Raw genomic sequence first — 21,287 nt, forward strand, 5'->3', positions numbered from 1 at the left:
CAAATAAATTCTTCCCTCCCTCCCTCTCTCCTTCCTTTCTTCCTTCCTTCCCTTCCTTCTTCCTTCCTTCTTTCCTTCCTTCTTTCCCTTCCTTCTCTCTTCATTCTTTCCTTCCTTCTTTCCCTTCCTCCCTCCCTCCCTCCCTCCCTCCCTCCTTCTTCTTTCCTTCCTTCCTTCCTCCCCTCCTGCCTCTCTGTAATGGGCCAGGGTGCTGTCTCTTAGCTTTCTGGCTCCAGGCTGGTGCCCTACCACTTGGGCCACAGCTCCATTTCTGGCTTTCTGCTGTTTAATTGAAGGTAAGAGTGTCATGGACTTTTCTGTTTGGACTGACTTCAAACCTAGATCCTCACATCTTAGCCTCCTGAATAGCTAGGAATGCAGGTGTGAGATACCAGTGCCTGGCTTCATTTCAATATTTGTACATTCATATTTAGTGTACCAGTGAGACAGTACAATGAGTTATTCACCTGTTTGTAAGTTTAAAAGTATCAACACAGAAATACAAAGGTCAGGGCTGTGAAGGTGGCTCAGTGATAGAGCTCTTGCTTTGCATGCCTGAGGCCCTGGGTTCGATTCCTCAGCACCACATAAGCAAAAAGAAAAAAGCCGGAAGTGGCGCTGTGGCTTAAGTGGTAGAGTGCTAGCCTTGAGCTGAAGAGCTGAGGGACAGCGCCCAGGCCCAGAGTTCAGGCCCCATGACCAGACCCAAAAAAAAAAAAAAAAGAAAAGAAATATGAAGGTCATTTTTAGATTTTGGAGAACTCTAGCACAATCCTGGGTTGAGCAGAACAACCCTGTCCCATCTATTCAGGAAATGTCTCTCATGTAATACTTATGCAGTAGCAGAGGCTTAGGAGATGGAGGAGATGGAGGTGAAGCTTTGGCCACAAGTCTGTTCTTCACAATACTTAAGAGCAATTGGGTATCAGTTTAGAAAATAAAGGAAACTCTCTTTGAAGTTTTTTTTTTTCTTTATTTGGGGAGACAGGGAGATAGAGCTAATATCTTTGATTCATGGAAGCAAAAATCTGGGAAAAGCTGCTGGGTGCTGGTGGCATGCCTGTCATCCTAGCTATTCAGGAGGCTGAGATCTGAGGACTGTGGTTCAAAGCTAGCCTGGGCAAGAAAGTCTGTGAGATTCTTATGTCTAAGAGAGAGAGAGAGAGAGAGACAGAGAGAGAGAGGGAGGGAAGGAGAGAGGATAAAATCTGCTATAAACTAGATATTAGCCGAACTCTGGGAAGCCTTGACATCTGTCTTTATCCATGTTTGGTGCTCAGAGTTTTGAAGCATGGTTGGCACACTCAGGGCTCTGTAGCTATCAAGGTGAAAACACTGGAATGATTTATTTTTCTGGACTGGAGCCCACAAAATAAAGACCTGGAAGACATATACAAAAATCTCATTGTTCTCCTCACCAAGGTAGGCTGAGTGCTTCCTCAAGCTAATTGCACTGTAGGGAACACCTGGCTTCCGTGTGTGTGTGTGTGTGTGTGTGTGTGTGTGTGTGTGTGTGTGTGTGTGTGTGTGTGTGATCATGCTTAGCCTCAGACTCTCTGATTGGCTGCACCTGACACAGGTTTCCTCAGGGCTAAAGGTCAATGGCGTTTCGCAGTTTGCCAGTGGTGCTTCTGTGCCTTGCTTGGACTTTCATTTTCCCTAGAGCAGAGCTTAGGTGCTTAGCTCACACTGTTACAGGAGTGAGACTCTTGATAGAGCTCCTGCTATCGGATTTCAAGGCGTCAGTCCACTCGTAACAGCGTTTCCACTACTGGGCATTTATTCTACTCATGCAGAAGCACAATTACCATTTGGAGTTGAACATAGCCCTTAGGACGGAAGTTCTGCTTCTTCCCCCTTTCTTTTTGCTTTTCTTCCTTTCCCCTTTCTTTTTCCTACTTCCTAGTACTAGGGCTTGAACTCAATCTCTCTCTCTCTCTCTCTCTCTCTCTCTCTCTCTCTCTCTCTCTTCGCTTTCCCACTCACAGCTGGCATTCTACCACTCATCTTACCACCACTTCTGGCTTTTTGCTTGGTAATTGGAGATAAGAGTCTCTAAGTTCAAAGCCCAATCTGGCTTTGAATCTTGATCCTCAGATCTCAGTCTCCCGAGCAGCTGGGATTACAGGCGTGAGCAACTGGCACCCGACTTTCTGATAATGGGGCAGATGACGCAGTTACGATTTCTAAGAGCAGAAGTTAATTCCTCTATGTTGCCGTTTCCGTCCTCTTTTTCCCTGGCGCTTTCTTTCATGGCTCCTGCGCATCACTGTCTCTGACGTTTCTAGCCACACAGCAGTCGGGACATCCCTGCACACACCCTTGTGTTGCACACCCAGAGTTCTGTGGAGTCCTTGCAGCAGCCTCTGAAGTAGCTGTGGCTGGTCTCTGGCTCTCTCACTGGTGATCATACAGCAAGGTGGAAGGTTCAGTCAGAGCCAAGCTGGGGAGTCTTCTGAGCCAAGACTTTCTGCTCAGAAAAAGCACACAGGTGTACACAATTCTCACAGTTCTGCAGAAGAGTCTGCTTTCTGCAAGACGTGGCACTTGTATGCTTGAAAGGTGAAAATTTTGACAGGGGTCAGGCACTTCCCCCTAGGGAATAATTTGGAAGGTTTTTCTTTTGGGGGGGGTCCATATCTATTAAGAGCGACCCTAACCCATGCAGGCATGCATGGTAGGGATGAGTAGGCCCTATTTTTTTCCATCTTTAAATTTTTTTTTTTTTTTGTCGGTCGTGGGGCTTGAACTCTGGGCCTGGGCGCTGTCCCTCAGCTCTTCAGCTCAAGGTGAGCGCTCTACCACTTGAGCTACAGTGCCACTTCCGGTTTTCTGGTGGTTTATTGGAGATAGGAGTCTCATGGTCTTTCCTGCCCGGGCTGGCTTTGAACCAGGATCCTCAGATCTCAGCCTCCTGAGTAGCTAGGATTACAGGCATGAGCAACCAGCGCCCGGCTTTTAAAAATTTTTTATTGTGAAAATACTGTACAGAGGGGTTACAATTACATGGGCAAGATAATGAGTACATTTCTTATCAAGCATTGTAGCCTCCTCCTTTGTTTCCCCTTCTCATCCCTTCCCAGCCTCCCCCCCACCCCCTCACCCAATCCTCCCCCCCCACCACCAAAGTTGTAAAGTTCGTTTTCGACATAACGACTTGTACATCTCATTGTTGCAATGGGTCCACTTGTATCCCTATTTAAATGACTTGTTTTTCCCCTTCCCCTCCACAAATTATACCGACATCAAATACAGTGAAATCAGGGGTTATACTGTTGGGGAGGGACATACAAAGCAACAAAGAAATTATCTTATAAATGCGTTAGAAACAATTGCATGAAAGAAAAAAAACATTTGAATACATATCTTAGGGTTCATTTCCCTAACATCACCTTATCTGACCTTTTCTGCTTGACTCATACATATACTAGATATTGCAAATAAGGGAAACCATGGGACCTATGTTTCATTGGGCTTGGCTTACTTTACTTAATATAATTTTTTCCAAGCCTTTCCATTTCCTAACAAATGGGGCAATGTCATTCTTTCTGATGGAGGCATAGAATTCCACTGTGTATATATACCACATTTTCTTGATCCATTCATCTATTGAGGGGCATCTGGGTTGGTTCCATATCTTAGCTATAGTAAATAATGCTGCAATAAACATAGTTGTGCTGGTAGCTTTAGTGTGGTCTTGTTTGTAACCATTTGGGTAAATGCCCAAAACCATCTTTAAAAATCTTAATTTATCTCTTAAGTGGTTATACAACAGGGTTTCAATTCAGCATATCCATTTATGAGTACAATACATCTTAATTAGTGTCACCTCTTCCATAATTCTCCCCTATTTCTGCCAGCCTCACCCACCCCTTCAAGTTGCCTCGTTGGAGTTTCACATTTGTACATTGACTGTTACGACTCTATTAGCTCACCTCCCCTCTGAGTTCAGTGATGAATCGATTCCGGCTGGGTCATCCTGGGCAAGTGACAAGCCCGCTGTGCGACAGTCCTCTCCAAAATGGAGCACATCGGCTGGTTCACAGAGGAAACACATGACCAGGTGAATGATCAGAGGCCTGGAGCAGAAATGACTTTCAAAAGCAGAAGTCAGCCAGCAGCCGCTCTTCCAACAGATGTAGTCAGAGCCGGGTGCTGGTGACTCACGCCTATAATCTTAGCTACACAGGAGGCTGAGATCCGAGGAACAGGTTCAAAGCCGACTCAGGCAGAAAAAGGTCCTGCGAAACTCATCTCCAACTAACCATTCAAGAGCCAGAAGTGGTTTTGTAGCTCAAAGTGGTAGAGCGCTAGCCTTGAAAGAAAAAGCTCGGGACATAGATAGCTCGCTCTATAGTAAACACATGCCTAACAGTGCCATTAATATTAAGGAAATATTTACAATTTCCTGTGGTCTCCCTCAAACCTTCAAGTACTTGTTAACGGGTTTTTTGTTTTGTTTTGTTTTGTGTTTTTTGTCACTCATGGGGCTTGAATTCTGCCCAGGCGCTGTTCTTGAGCTTTTCTTTCTTTCTTTTTTTTTTGGTCAGCCGTGGGGCTTGAACTCTGGGCCTGGGCGCTGTCCCTCAGCTCTTCAGCTCAAGGCGAGCACTCTACCACTTGAGCTACAGCACCACTTCCGGTTTTCTGGTGGTTTATTGGAGATAGGAGTCTCACGGTCTCTCCTGCCCAGGCTGGCTTTGAACCGCGATCCTCAGATCTCAGCCTCCTCAGTAGCTAGGGTTACAGGTGTGAGCCACAAGCGCCGGCTTTCTTGAGCTTTTCTGCTCAAGGCTAGAGCTCTTCTACTTTGAGCCACAGGTTCACTTCTAGATTCTTTTTTTTTTTTTTTTTTGCCAGTTCTGGGGCTTGAACTCAGGGCCTAGGCACTGTCCCTGAGCTTCATTTGCTCAAGGCTAGCACTCTACCACTTGAGCCACAGCGCCACTTCTGGCTTTTTCTGTTTATATGGTACTGAGGAATCGAACCCAGGGCTTCATGCATACTAGGCAAGCACTCTACCACTAGGCCACATTCCCAGCCCAGGTCTACTTCCAGTAATCTAGATTTAAAGTCCTAAATTAGTGGCCTTATCAAAAAGCCTTGTTACTTGTGGTAGGGTGCCTGACTAAGAAGCACAAAGCAACAATAACACAGCACCAAATGAATGACAGGATTTGAAGCTCTCTTATCTTTGGGTTACATTTATAGGAGGACCTAACACATCTGTCTTCTGAGGTTGGGAAAGAGAGACGAGGGGCCTTTGCAGGACCCCCAAACTCACCTCAGGGATGAAGGAGGTGAACAGGGTAGAGGGGAGAAGTAAATGAAACAAACACCTGTGAAGACCACGAAGGCAACAAGCACTTAGCTGACTGCTATAAGTACAGGCATATTCATAACCATGGAGTATGTGAACCTCGAGCCTAGCATTCTGCTGGGAATGAGTGTTAAAAGAGAGAACAAATAGCCAGACTGGAATCCCCATGAGGGTAGAGTTGATGTCTTTTTTCTTTATTATTCTAACTCAATGCCTACCACATAGGTTAACATACAGTATACTAAAAACAAAAACTTGATACATGAATGATTAGATAAAGGTAATTGGATATAGTTCTTTAATTTCCTATCTTTTTTGAACTTCCTTTAAAAAATGTGTATTCAATGCCTCTGAAATAGACAGGCCATGAGCTAGGTGTGATCATACAGCCTGCAATTCAAGGTTGAGGCAGGAAGGATTTCAAGTTGTGGGCTAGCTCGGACCTTGAGACCCTGTCTCAGAAAAGAACAGTGGATTTGGGTCATTTCTCTCTTGCTTTGTGATGAATGATTCCAACCTCAGTAGCAGCGTAAGATAGCAAAACGTTTCTCTTCCCCTGTTTGGATGGATGGTGCTGGCTCCATGTCCTTAATAGTGAAGCTGTTCTGTTGGCTTGGGCTGGCGCCATCTACAGGCTAGAAGCAGACAATACACTTTGACTGTGGTTCCTGCCCCCTGGCTGAAGGCCTGGGTTCCCACTCCACCTTTTGGCCACTGGAATGTTCTGATGCCATTAGATTCAGGGGGAAACTACAGTGCCCTTCGTGGTCAGTGTCATCCTGACAGAATTCTAGTCCTTAGGCCCACACTCAAGAGGAAGAAGAAATGACCGTTGCCTTTTTTTTTTTAATTTCCTTATTGTTATTGTAAAGGTGATGCACAGAGGAGTTACGTTTACCCAAGTGAGGTAAAGATTAAAGGTTAGGTTGGTTTGACAGCTTCACTCCCTCCCTCACATTCTCCCAGTGTTTTCCTCCTGTCTCCACCCACAAGTTGTCAAGTTCATTTCCAACACAGTATCCACTGAGCATCACTGCTATATTTGTTTACACTTTGTACCACGCCCTTACCCCTCCCCAAGACCAATAAACAAACAAGACAAAAGGAAAAGAAAAATAGTAACAAAAAAGGAGGTGTCTCAGGATTAGGTGGAGAATTGAAAAATCACCAGCCCTCTGGATAGAGAGGTGGTGTGTGTGTGTGTGTGTGTGTGTGTGTGTGTGTGTGTGTGTGTGTGTGTACTGGGGCTTAAACTCAGGGCCTGGATGCTGTCCCTTACCTTTTCTGCCACAGCTTCACTACCAGATTTTTGCTGGTTAATGGAGATTAGAGTCTCCAGAAATTGTCTGTCCAGGCTGGCTTTGAACTGGGATCCACAGATCTCAGCCTCCTGGGTGGGTAGAAGTATGGGCCTGAGCCCATTTTAGCATCTGGCTAAAAGTTTCTTTTTTATTTGATCATCTCTCCCCACTCACTATACATCAGATTTTAGGGTAATAGAACTTCCTTGGTCAGTAATGAATCTGGAATATTCTTTGAATATTGTGATTTTTGCAGAGATGCAACAAAGGTTTTGTCACTTTGATCATTGCCAACATATCAGGTTGAGGCCTTAAGAACATATTTCTCTAGAGCCTGAGGGGTGGGCTAACATTTTCCTAAAAGAAATATACTCTTTACCTGAATATGTAATTGTGACCAGTCTGTACATCACCTTTATAATATTTTTTTTTAAAGAACATACTTTTCTCTCCTGGTGATCACATTATTTAATATCTGGATGATTATATAACCTACTAGTTCCTTCAGTGTTATTTTTCAAGATCAGCTCTTGTTATGAATGGTATAAAGAACCAGCAAAGCAAGGGAGACCACTGTATCTATCTCCTTGGTAGCCAAGTGATAAAACCAGAAACTTTAGTGTTTTTGTAATATATATATATATATATATGTATATATATATATATATATATATATATATATTAAACTGTTTACTTATGAGTCAGTTCTGGGGCTTGAACTCAGGGTCTCAAGCTCTCACATGGCCTTTTCTGGCTAAGTCTGGTGCTCTACTATTTGAACCACTCATCCGCTCCTGGCTTTTTGTAGCTTAGTTGGAGAGGGCAGGGGTGGGGAGGGGTAGACCAGGAATCAATGCTGATCGTCTATGATTGGGTGCATACAGCACACAGCGGGTGTTGAAGAGAGTTTGTGGACGGCAGTTGTTGAATTCTATAAACAGATGGCAATCATCTGGGTGCTTTCCAAAAATTCAAGGGCCCTGTAGCTATTGTGTGTTTTTACATCAAAGCTTCCAACCTAACTTCGGGGTGTGTAGGTTCATAGGGCTTCTAAAGCAGGTAGCCGGGGTTGGGGCCCTCTGACCAAATTGGTTCCTGTTTGTCTTTATCTCTTCGGCAATGTAAATGAAATCACTTTCTCTTCCTGAGTATTACTCAAGGGGAGCACATGCCTGGCAAATAATCAGCAGAGAGAAAAAAGCAGAGATTCCCCTTTGATCCACTGTTTACTCAATAATTATACAGCCCATTACAACTTGCTTAACATTTTTTATATCCCTATTAGTCTATAAATATCTGAGGATGTGTATGTACACACAGATAAAGAGAAGGAGGCAATGGTGACTGAGTGGATGTGTTCTGACTTAGAAATAACTTTGTAAATAGTGAAAGTTCAGATTCCACCAGTTATTTCTTTTTTTTTTTTTTTGTCAGTTGTGGGGCTTAAACTCTGGGCCTGAGCGCTGTCCCTGTGCTCTTCAGCTCAAGGCAAGTGCTCTACCACTTGAGCCACAGCACCACTTCCGGTTTTCTGAGTGGTTTATTGGAGATAAGAGTTTCACAGCCTTTTTTGCCCAGGCTGGCTTTGAACCTTGGTCTTCAGATCTCAGCCTCTTAAGTAGCTAGGATTACAGGCGTGAGCTACCAGTGTCTGGCTATCCACCAGTGTTATTTCTTAAGGACTCAAAAGAACTCATGTAGTGCTCTGAAGTTTATATTCAGTAACTTTCACAGGGGTCGAATACAGGGTCAAGCGAGATCCTTCCTTTCTCTGTTCCTTCTGTCCCTCTCTCCTTCCTGCCCCACCCCACGTGTGTGTGTGTGTGTGTGTGTGTGTGTGTGTGTGTGTGTGAGTGTGAGTGTGTGAGTTATGGGGCTTGAACTCAGGGCCTGGGCACTGTCCCTGAGCAATTTTGCTCAAAGCTAGCACTCTGTCACTTGAGTCACAACTCCCCTTCTGGCTTTTTAGTGCTTAATTCGAGATAAGTTTCATAGACTTTCCAAGCCCAGGCTGGCTTTGAACTGGGATCCTCAGATCTCAGTCCTCTGAATCGCTAGGATTACAGGTGTGACCCACAGCCACTTGGCCAGCAGTTGCATTCTTACTTCTTGCACATTACCACTCCCCATGTGGGAGGCCACTTCCAGGCCCTCCCCCCTCCCTCCTCTCCTGCCCTCCCCCAAATATGGGTGACCTGTTTTCACTGTTTCCTTACTCACTCAGTTTCTTTTGCTACATGACTGGAATAGGAGTGGCAAGTATGTCACCTGGACCATCAGGTGCCTCTGGTTTGAAATCTTCATCTCAGGGTCATCAGAGAAACCCAGAGATGAAGTCTGATGAGTGGTAAAGCTTCTAGTAGTTTCCACTACGGGAAGGACTTAATTATAAGTGATTTTGACGAGACTATCTGCAGATTAAACAGATAAGATGTCTCCTTTCTGTCTGCCGTGTGGCTCATGCTGGCAAGCTTAATTGAATTATGACTGTTAGCTTTTCCCTGGCTGTGAATTAGATCACTGGATGTTTCCTTAGGTTTAGTTGTTTGTTTGATGACCATTATTGCTCTACTGTGGAAGTTTAGCCTAGAGATGACTGAGGGTTGACAGGTACGCATGATCAAGAAATAATATGATTTGAAGGCCTGCTGCCCCTCCCCTCAGTTTTTTATTTTCTTAATTTTTAGGGCATTTCTGCTTGGGGGAGGGAAAATGTGTTTAGAAAAATCTTTGGTTTCCCAGATGTAACAAGGAAGAGAGTTTCTGCCTTTCAAGTTCTGAGTGTTCTTTAAAAGACACCCAGGGAAATTTGGCTCTGCTTTCTGAATTGCTGGTTAGAACAAAAGAAGCAGGGGAAAGTTTGCATTGACTTCCTCTGCAATTTGTTTATATCATCAGAGCAGAAAGCATCTCAGGGCTTCTCTCCCCACTTCCGGAAGGCAGGGAGAGACATGTCCGGGTGTGGAGTTCATTGAGACCCGCAGAGATCCGCAGAAACTCTCGTGGACTGAGGCCCAAAAGGCAAAGGAAGTTTTCTCAATTCATCTGTAATCTGACCAGAGAGCTGCACCGAATACTCCCCCGCCCCTCCCAGTGTCACGGAAGAGGGGTTCAACCCCCCCTTCCCCGTTGCTATGGAGGTAGTTTAATCTAAGACAGTGTTTCAGTCAATCGAAACGGGAATAGCACTGAAATTATAATATGCCCAAGTTAGACTTAACTGAACCCATAAAGCTTTCTCTTGGTACTACTAGCCAGCTGAAACAAACCAACCAGTTAGACAACTTTTTTAGGGGTGGAGTTTAGGTATGCATTGATTCACTGGCAGCGATCTTATAGGATTTTAGAGTATTTTTTTTCTCCCTCTCTTTTTCGGTTCTTCTGGGCAGAATGCCTGTATTTTCTCCCGGAGAGGGGGGGAGGGAGAGAGAGAGGGAGACAGACACACAGAGAGACACACACACAGAGATAGAGGGAAGAAAGAAAGAGAGGGAGGGAGGGAGGAGAGACTGCTTGAGCGTATCTGATTATGGCTGTCAGTGTGAGTAGGGGAAGGGTGGTGGTGAGTATAAGAGTTAAAGAAACCAGCCTGCCCTCTCTTCTTCCTGAATGCTCCCCTGTGCAGTCTGTTTATCAGCCTGCCTTTTCTGAACTTTATTTGGTTTCTCTCTGCCTAGCTGGCCTCTGGAGGGGAAAATCGAACTTGGTGGGTAAAAGGGTTAAGGAAAGCAACAGGACTCGGCAGGGAGTGCGGCACTTGGCTAAGTGCCCTTAATGGAGCCTCACTTGATTGGTCTTTGCAGGGCGGGGGTGGGGGGAAGGGGGTTGCACAACTTGGAGATAGACAGAGAGATAGAGTGAAGCCTACTCTGGATGGAGAGATAGAGGGCCCTGGCCCAGCGATTTTCTTTTCCTCCTCAGTGGGGATCCCTTTTACTAAAGCACTCTGTTTCTACGCCCCCACTCCCCCCATGGGGAATTTACAGTGGCTGCTCAAAGTCTGGGATGGCAGGAGAAAACATTAGAGAATAAAGCTTGAGGATATTCGAAGGGCAAATAGTATCCCATGTGGTGATTTCAAACTTTGTGGTTTCTTATTTGAAGTGTTCCTTCCAGTATGGTAGGAAAGGATTTGATCAATGGATTCTTCTCTGGTGTAATCTCTGCTTCCTGTTTGCATTTGCAGGAAGTAACCTAGGTCATCATGCGAATGCTTTCAGTGCTCAATGTTCAATTAGCTCTCTTTTGAATCCCCTCTGACTGCTCCCTTAATATGGATAGAATGTGCTCTTTTTTTTTTTTTTTTTTTAAAGTGGAACTGGTTTTAGGGGTGAGGTAACTTAATCCCTTCAGTGCTAAAATGTGAATCACTGCTACTTTAACCAAACCATTACGGGAAGACATGGAAATGGCACGATTCTCGACTATTCTGATCAGTTCTCTTTTATAGACCTACGAACATTTCAAAGTACAAAGGGCTATTCTAGAATGGGGACACTTGGCTGTTCTTCATAAACGCTTCCCTTGTACTTTTGTAGAATGTTTACAAGGTTCTTAAGTATGCTTTTTTCCTTCTTCTTACATCCCTGTATTTTTTCAATGGCCCGACTACTCTCTAGCTTCTCTTTGAGAATCTTTGAAACAGTATCAATGGAGTTGAGATACCCTTTGTTTCCTATTGATTTGCAAACAAAAGACTCAGGGGAAAAGTTTACTTTGCTATTGAACACTGTACATAGATGATAGGGCTGTTGATTAAATTAAGCCAAGGCTCTGAAGATTTGGTCAGCCCTCAGAACTGGAAGGATATTCTTACGTTGATGAGATGGAAAGGACCTTTATAGCATATATCCACAGCCTTCGGAGTGGTGAAAGATGAGCTGAAGAGGAGCAGCAACACACTAAAGTCACAGCGATGTCTCTTAGGTGGGAGGTATCGCGGTCATAAGTAATCAGTGCCCTTACCTTTCCCTCCCTTCTCTGACCTTCCCAGTTCTTCTTCCCCCGAGGTTCTCATTTCTGGCCCTATGGATGGTCTGAACTTGACCAGTTTTCATTGGTGGCAGGAGTGGCATCTGTCCTTTGCACTGAGCTGATTAGATCTTTGTCCCAACTGTCACCACAGTCAAAATGTCTCCCAGCCTTGTCAGATGCCCCCTAACACGGTGGGAGGATTTCAGAGGCTGAGAACAAGCGTCCTCCAGCATCCACGAGTCCTTAGTGCTCACCCTGGTTCTAGACACATGGCTGGCTTGAAAAGAACGATTTAAAGCAGAGTTAAAAAAGTGTTAGACAGGTAAAAGCCAAGAGGGAAAATGTTGTAGGGACCAAAAGGTAACAGCTGATCCACTAAAGGAAGTATCTGAAAAACCACCTGTGAACGGGGCAAGCTCTGAACCTGCTGCTGCTAATCTGTTCCTAGTCATCTCTCCTGGCCACTAAGCACTGAACCCCAACGTTAGTTTTTGTTGTTGTTGTTTTTTGGTCAGTCATGGGGCTTGAACTCACGGCCTGGGTGATGATATCCCTGAGCTTTTTCACTCAAAGCTAGTGTTCTACCACTGTAAGCCACAGAGCCACTTCCAGTTTTCTGGTGGTTAACTGGAGATAAGAATTTAATTGACTGGGCTGGGAAGGTGGTTCAGTGGTAGAGCGCTTGCCTTGCATGCATGAGGCCCTGGGTTTGATTCCTCAGCACCACATAAGCAAAAAGAAAAAAGCCAGAAGTAGTGCTGTGGCTCAAGTGGTAGAGCACTAGCCTTGAGCTGAAGAGCTGAGGGACAGCGCCCAGGCCCAGAGTTTGGGCCCCCACGACCAGACCCCCCTCCCAAAAAAAAAAAAAAAACTAACTGACTTTCTTTCCTGGGCTGGCTTTGAACTGCATTCCTCAGATCTCAGCCTCTTGAGTAGCTAGGATTACAGGCGTGAGCCACCAGCATCTGGACCAAGAACACTTTCGTATAACTAGTAACCTTTTTATTTTTTATTTTGATTTTTTTGCCACTTCTGGGGCTTGAACTCAGGGCCTGGGCACTGTCCCTGAGCTTCTTTTGCTCAAGGCCAACACTCTACAACTTGAGCCACAACATCACTTCTGTTTTTTTTTTCCTGTTTATGTGGTACTGAGGAATCGAACCCAGGGCTTCATGCATGCTAGGCAAGCACTGTACCACTAAGCCACATTCCCAGCCTGAACCTCAAGTTTTATATAAATGTATAAAATTAGAAGTGGAAGACATTTCCCTATCTGTTTTCCTATGACATGTACAGCAAAACCTATTTCTTATTGGTTGTTCCAGAAAATATTTTTGCTCCTGGGTAAAATTTACCAGCAAAATACCTTTTCTCTTAAATTGCTTTAAACACACACACACACACACACACACACACACACACACGTGTACACACAGACACACACACACTCCTGAAGAATTAGTTCCACAATTCTTGGGAGGTTTGTTTCGGATATTTATTTGCATGTCCATATATGGGACATCTGGCTCACCCCTCCTAACTCCACCTCCTGCCTGCCCTTTGGTTGGTACCCTGAAAGCCTCATTACCTATTCATTGAACAAATAATTAACTTGACACGCGCTTGCCTGCAGAAGGCACTATGCTTTTATGAATGTGCTTTGAGAGAAAAAGAATTCTTATGCTACTAGTGCAGTTCCTCAAGATTCCCAGTCAATAAGCATTTATAGAAATAAAAAACAAAACAAAACAAAACCCGATTGTGGTTTGGATGCTTTTATAGGGATGATCTTCCAGCTGACCTCTGGAAGTCGTTATTTTAATTCCTTTCCTTGAATGTGGAAATGGAGATGCTGAGATGCTAGAGTGAAACTGCACTATTGCCTTAACATGGGGAGAGCTCTGTGCCCTGTGTCCAGGGCTACGAAGTACTCACGCTCAGCACTAAGTATCCAATTCTGCAGTGACGTCTCTGGCACCACCCAAGTACATCTCCACAGATACAGCAGGGATCTGAGGACCCTGAATAAACACAAGACCCCCAGACCAGCCCTATCACCTGCAAACACCTTCACCCTAACAGAAACCCATGATGTAGATGTAGAGACAAACGCTCGTGGCTTCTGAGAAGTTCTTTAGAAGCACAGCAGTGAACACAGGAAGAAAGCTATAATGGGCACAAGGAAATAAGCCCATCTATGATTTGGGGGGTGAAAGTGAATGGGTTGTTTACACGTCACTTGCCCAAGTAGGGAGGGGGGCTGGGGTCAGGATGCTCTCTCATGGCCTCATTGGTGGAAAGAAAGCACTAGTACACAATTTGATTTAAAAAAAAAAAGTCCCTGAACTGCACATTCAACTCTGGGAAATAGTATGGTATGTAAATAGTCTCCCAAGCTGGAATCCAAGGAACAAGAAAGGCAGGAGAGAGAGAGGGATTTGAGGGCGGGAAGGAGAGAGGAAGAGAGGAAGGGAAGGGAAGGGAGGGAGGAAGGAAAGAAGGACTAAATTCAAGGCTGTTTTGTTTTGCTATCAGGAAAGAGTGAGAGAGAGAAAGAGAAAGAGAAATGGAAAGAGAAAGAGAGAGAGAGAGAGAGACTAATTTTCAGGACAGAATGAAGATGGTGTGTTTTCAGCCAGACAGCAAAGTGAACACTCCAAAACTTGCAAACTTAAGATGAGCCATCTGTTGGGCTTGGATGGAAGAGAGACTCTCCAGAGGAGGTGGGCTGAGCAGAGAAGCAGAACAGGGGCTGGCTGTGGTCCTTCTGGTGTCTGTGGGACACCTGGGGGAGGGGAGGGGGGCCTCAGGTAGCTGCCAGCCAGGGCCAGGAGAGACTTCCCCTCCCGTCAGTGCCTTACCATGGGAAGGGGAACAGGAACAGCTAAAATTACAGTGACACCTTGTTGAGACAAAACAGACAAAGGAAGTCTTTTTCTGAGAGAGCTGCCCGCCAGTGCCTATATGCACCCCTGATTATGACTGATCAATTATGGATTTAAAAATACCAGCACGGGGCTGGGAAGGTGGCTCCGTGGTAGAGCACTTGCCTAGCATGCATGAAGCCCTGGGTTCTATTCCTCACTACCATATACACAGAAAAGGCCAGAAGTGGCGCTGTGGCTCAAGTGGTAGAGTGCTAGCCTGGAGCAAAAGAAGTTCAGGGACAGTGCCCAGGCCCTGAGTTCAAACCTCAGGACTGGCAAACAAAACAAAACAAAAACAAAACACCAGCACAACTTGTCAGACACTTAAGGCTTCAACCATAGCCACCACTGAGGGCATCATGGAAGACTGGGCCAATCATGGGCTTGGGCCAATCCGGGAAAAGTCATCTAGTTGGTCTATCTGGTTTATTGGCTGTTCTGTATATATGTAATAGTTCTCTTTTTCTTTTTTCTCTCCCCTCCCCCACACCTGTGTGTGTGTGTGTGTGTGTGTGTGAGTGTGTGTGTGTGTGTGCCAGTACTAGGACTTGAACTTAGAGCCTGGGCAATGTCTCTCAGCTTTTTTGCTCGAAGTTGGCATTCTGCCACTTTGAGCCACAGCTTTACTTCTTGGAGTGGGTAATTGGAGATAAGTGTGTCATGGCCTTTCTTCCTGGATTGGCTTCAAGCCATGATCCTCAGATCTCAGCCTCCTGAGTAGCTAGGATGACAGAAAGGAGCCACCAGATTTTTTTTTTAAGTGCCAACACATGTGTCTCTGTTTCTATTCATTCCAGCAAGGATAATTTTGTTTGCTTTGTTCTGGTTTTCTATAGTGGTGAGGATGGACCAGGCCTTGGGAGGGCTGGGCACTCACACTAGGCTATTTACAGCCTCAGGACTTTCTTGCTTCATTAAGTCTCAACAGCTGGGGTTATAGTTGTAGGGCTCATACCTGTAATCCTAGCCACTAAGAAGGCTGAGATCTGAGGCTTGGGGTTTGAAGCCAGCCTGGATAGGAAAGTCTGTGAGACTCTTAATCTCCAATTAACCAGCAAAAAGCCAGAAATGGAGTTGTGGCTCAATGTCAGAGCCTTGAGTAAAATGTTAAAGGACAATGCCTAGGCCCTGAGTTCATCGGTACTGGTACACACACAAAAATTGCTCAGGTCCCAACACACACACACGCACACACACACACACACACACACACTCCTCTACTGGAAGTGGGGATGTGTGGACTCCCCTTCCTTAGCACTGATCATCGTTACCCCAACAGCCTTGAAGTGTCTTTGAGTCTTCTTTTTCTAGTTCCCTCCCACAAGAATCGCCCCTTCTATCACCGGTCCCTGGCTTTCCAAGTCTGTGTCCCTTTGCCTGTCTGGCTCACTATAGTGAGCTGTTGTCTACAAAGTTACTGTTTGAAAATAAGTATACAGAGAAGCTGTTCTCCTTCATACTTCCCAATGACGCGAGGTTGGGAGGCTTCTATAACACCCTGAGAACACACCCTCCCCTCTTCCCTGTCTTCCCCTCCTCCTCTCTCCCCTTCTGCCTCTTCCCTACTCATATTGGCCTTTTTTTTTGGCCAGTCCTGGGGCTTGACCTCAGGGCTATCCCTGACCTTTGCTTTTGTTGTTGTTGTTGGTTGTGGGGTTTAAACTCAGGCACTGGGCCCTGAGCTCAGCTCCCTGAGTTCTTTTGCTCCAGGCTAGCTCTCTGCCACTTTGAGCCACAGCACTACTTCCTGTTTTTGAATGGTTCATTGGAGATAAGAACCACAGAGGAACTTTTCTGCCTGGATTGGCTTCGAATGGTGATCCTTAGATCTCAGCCTCCTGAGTAGCTAGGATTACAGGCGTGAGCTACTGGTGCCCAGCCATACTGGCCTTCGTGTTGCTCTTCATGCCCATTCCTTCCTTAGACCATTACTGCCCCCCTCCCCTCCTCACAGAGGAGCAACAGTGACCCCTCACCACATTACCTCCGTAGCTCCTGTGGTATTGGACACGTGAACTTATCTCTGACTTATTGCTTATTGGATTATACACTAATTTAGGTGACCAGGGAGAGCAAAGGTTATGTCCACCTTCCTGGGGTCCCCAGAGAGATGCAGTGAAACAGTGTCAGGGGCTGGGGCTATAGCTCAGTGGTACAGCACTGGTTAGCTCTTACTGCTTGGGATGAGGGTGCCGATGAAGTCCTGTGGGCCACCGCGTTTATGCAGAGTGTGGTGGAATTTTATATCCTTTTTGTTTGTTTTCTTCTCTTTCAAGTTCTTCCACCACTCCGGCCCGTCATTACGATTGAAAGCTCCTTGTGGGTTCAGTGGACAGTTTCCTGGAAGACAGCTGTGGGCCCTTCCGGTGGCGTGTCCTTCGAGTAAACAACCCCTCTGGAGCGGGGATTCCTTAGTGCTTTCCTTTTCCCCAACTGACATTCTTGTCCTGCGTGACTTCTCAGAAGAGATCTGGAGGATAATAAGTAACCCAGCAGTCATTTATTAAGAGCCATCACAACAGTCCTGAAGATGGCTTCCCTTGTGACTCTAAATAACGAAGGTTGGGAAGTGGCTCAAGTGGTGGAGCTAGCCTTGAGCTGAATGAAGAGCTCAGGGACAGTGCCCATACCCGGAGTTCAAGCCCCATGACCGATTGAAAAAAAAAAAAAAAAGAGTAAATAAAGAAGGACAGAGGCTTGGGACTTGAAGTGTTCCATGTCCGTCAATATCTCACAAATGGCGGGGCAGGGTTTTCCACCCAGGACCATACTGACCATACTGTCTTGATTCCACTATCAAGATCCTTTCCCCCTCTTCTCCTCTCCTCTCCTCTCCCCTCTCTCTCTCTCTCTCTCTCTCTCTCTCTCTCTCTCTCTCTCTGTGGCATATGTGTGGGAAGTGGGGCTGTAGCTCTAGTGGTAGAGCACTAGCCTTAAGCATAAAAAGCCCAGGCCCAGAGTTCAAGCCCCAGGACCAGCACAACAACAACAACAACAACAAACCAATGATGACAAAAAGCCTGGTGTAATCCCAGCACTTGGGAGGAGACAAGAAGGTCCTGTCTCAGAACCAACCAACCAGCTGGGTGCCAGCAGCTCACATCTGTAATCCTAGCTATTCCCTAGGCTGAGATCTAAGGATCTTAGTTGGAAGTCAGCCTAGGAATAGAGACTCATATTGCCAATTAACCACCAAAAAGCTGGAAGTAGAGTTGTGGCTCAACTTGTAGAACACTAGCCTTGAGAAAAAAAAAAAAAAAAAAAGCCCAGGGACAGTGCCCAGGTGCTGGGTTCAAGCCCCAGAACCCACACAAAATAAGGAGTGAGGCCGGGGTGACTGCTTCACCTTCCTAGGCCGTGAGGCTGGAGGAGGGGCCCCGGCCCAGCTGATAAGCATCTCCTCTTCAGATGAGTTCATTCTCTTTGTGACTCTCTATGGCTTACCTTTCACAGACACAGACTACAAACATTTCCATTACCTGAATGAGATCTGACATCAAAAATCCTGGTTTTGCAAAGTGGAAAATTTTGTCAGAGCACGGTTGGTGGACGTTCTCTTAAAATAGAAAACGTAAAAACTCCCAGAAAAGCAAGATGTGGTAACTATTGTTCTCCATTTGGTGACCGCTAAAGGCCAATTCGCTGCTGTCAGGGACTAACTGGATGGACAGGCCAGGAGAACAGTGCTGAAACTTCCAGAGTTCATGCCTGACTGCTACTCATGCGTGTGAACTTGGGTCCTCTTCTTGTTAGCGGTGTACACGGAGGCTTGTTCCCTAATGTATCTTGATTTTGTGTCTGGAATTGTGAAGTAAGGCCGGCGATCCTGAGGGAGTTGGGGCCATGCATTTGAAACCAGAGGTCACAGCTGGCCTGCACGCTTTGCCTGAATCATCAGCACTGTGGCCATTGTGATTTTTGTCACCGGTGGGCCTCCCGTCACTATGAACTATGCTCTAACCTCCGCAACTGTCCCTTTGCTAATGCACAGTAGAAGGAGCTATGAGAGAGGGGTTTGCATCCCAGTTCTGCATCCCAGCTGAGGAAAGTCACAAAACCTCTTTGTTCCTCAGTTTCCCGCTCAGTGTGGGTGACAAAGAAAGCTCTGAGACCTGGGAACTATGAACCCAACTACTAGGGATTACTTTTTCTTTCTTTTTTGGTCAGTTATGGGGCTTGAATGCTGGGCTTGAGCACTGTCCCCGAGCTCTTCAGCTCAAAGTCAGGGCTCTACCACTGGAGACACAGCGCTACTTCCGGTTTTCTGGTGGTTAATTTGAGATAAGACTCTCACAGACTTTCCTGCCCAGGATGGCTTTGAACCGTCATCCTCAGATCTCAGCCTCCTGAGTAGCTAGGATGAGAGTTGTGAGCCACCGATGCCTGGCAATGGATTATTTTTTAATTTATTTTTTGAAATGTTTTATTCCTCAGTTTTTCCTCACACATTGCCTCTGTCCATCCTGGGGCAGTCCAGGATCTCAGTGCCCTCTGCTGCCCCTCCCCAACCTCATGTCCTGTCACCTGATCCTCCACATGGAGTCCAAGGCTGCCTGATGCAGAGTCTATTTCATCTTCTTCTTTGTGCTTTTCTTATTCTTTTCCCCTTCTCCTCTTCCTCCTTCTCTTCTCCTTTTCTATTTCCTTCCTTTCTTCTTCTTCCTCCTCCTCCTCTTTCTTCTCTCTTTTCCTCCCCTTCCTCTTCTTCGTCTTCTTTTTCCTCCTCCTCCTCTTCCTCTTTCCCTCCTCCCCCTCCCTCTCTCCCCTCATCTTAACAATAGCCTTCTTAATGGAGACCCAATTGTGGCTCGGTTATAATTCCTTTGATCCAGTCCAAAGCAGATTATCCACTGCCCGTGGTTCTCTCCCATGGACTGGGCTCTTTATTTTCATGCTGTTGTCACAGCTTGTCCTTATGTTTGTTGAATGGCTTTGGTATTGAGTAGCCCAGGAGTTGGCCAACTCTGACTGGAGGCTGCAGGTTGAATTAGGCTGGTGCTTGTTTTTGTACTGTCCACAAAGCTAAAAATGGTTGTTACACTTTTTTAACTGGTTAAAAGAAACCAAAAGAAGAATAATATTTTGTGTGATATTAAAAATCATATGAATTTTAAATTTCATAGTCCACAAATAGTCTTCAAAGGATTCAGTGGTGTCTGGGAGTTTACGCCCTGCCTGTGGCTGGGTTTGGATGGAAGAGGTGAAGGGGAGTGGTTGCCACAGGGACCAGAGGGCCCGAAAAGCCTCAAATACTCACCATGAGGTCATTTATGGAAGAGCTTTGCTGAACCCTGCACTAGTCCCTGAACTCGGTGACAGCAATCCTGCTGTCTCAATTCCCTGGCCACTGTTTGGCAGGTAAGTAGTAAACAGCATTGCATTTGTTGGTCAATTCTCTCATACTCAGTCCAGATTCATAAGGAAATCTGAGATGAAATGAGAACCAATTGTAAACTAGTTATGGAAACATATCATTGCAAACTTTGCTTAGGCAAATGTCACAGTTACAATATAAAAATGATCTATCACAAAATACATTGATTGGGGCTGGGAAGGTGGCCTAGGGGTAGAGTGCTTGCCTAGCATGCACGAAGCCCTGCGTTCAATTCCTCAGTACCACATACACAGAAAAAGCCAGAAGTGGCACTGTGGTTCAAGTGGCAGAGTGCTCACCTTGAGTAGATGAAGCTCAGGGACAGTGCCCAGGCCCTGAGTTCAAGCCCCAGGACTGGCAAAGAAAAAAAAAAAAAAACAAAAACCCAAACCAAAATACATGAATCAGCATTTTGGGGTTGGGTAGTGGGGGAGGGTAGGGCCTTCTCCTAGCCTGGACCTCATGATGAAGTTAGACCCTGTTTGGGTAGTGGGGGAGGGCAGGGCCTTCTCCTAGCCTGGACCTCATGATGAAGTTGGACCCGGCTAGCCGCACACTTAAGATGTTCCCACTTCAACCTTCCAGTGCTGGGATTATAGCACCAGCCCATAGGCTGCAAAACATGAACAACTTAGATTTCTGCTAATCCAAAGGTATTAAGAAAATGAGTTGGGGGGCTGGGAATGTGGCTCAGTGGTAGACTGCTTGCCTAGCATGCATAAAGCCCTGGGTTTGATTCCTTAGCACCACATGAACAGAAAAGGCTGGAAGTGACCTAGTGGCTCAAGTGGTAGAGCTCTAGTCTCAAGCATAGAGAGAGGCTCAGGAACAGAGCCCAGGACTTGAGTTCAAGTCTCAGGACCTGGAAAAAAAAAAAAAGAAAGGAAAGAAAATGAGTAGTAGGGCCAGACCTGGTAGCACATGCTATAGTCTTAGCTACCTTGGAAGCCAGCACGGACAGAAAAAGTTAATGAGGCCTCCATTGCAATCAACAAGTAAAATGTGGCAATTCTTCCTTGTGAACAAACCCTAGGGGAAGGCTGAGGTATTATGAACATGCTGTGTGGTTAGCTCTGGGCAAAAAGTGTGAGACTTTTTGGAAAAAATAACTAAAGCCAAAAAAAAAGTGTGTGTGTGGGGGGCTGGGCTAGGTTAGGGTAGAGCATTCACTTAGCAAGCCCTGAATTCAAAACAATATTGCATCTATGTATTTCAAGGAGGTAGAATTCTGTGTCACTCCTGCCTGTAGCCTGGACGGGGGAGTGTGTGGGGAGGGAGCTAGAATGATGGAGACTGAGCAGAGGAGGGAGATTTGGGCTGTTTCTATACATTCTCCTCCTGGGTATCACCCAGAGAAATGAAGACCCGAGTCCCCACAGACTCATCCCAAA

This window comes from Dipodomys spectabilis, unplaced genomic scaffold (assembly GCF_019054845.1).
Source record: "Dipodomys spectabilis isolate Male_0828 unplaced genomic scaffold, ASM1905484v1 ptg000240l, whole genome shotgun sequence".
Classification (NCBI taxonomy): domain Eukaryota; kingdom Metazoa; phylum Chordata; class Mammalia; order Rodentia; family Heteromyidae; genus Dipodomys; species Dipodomys spectabilis.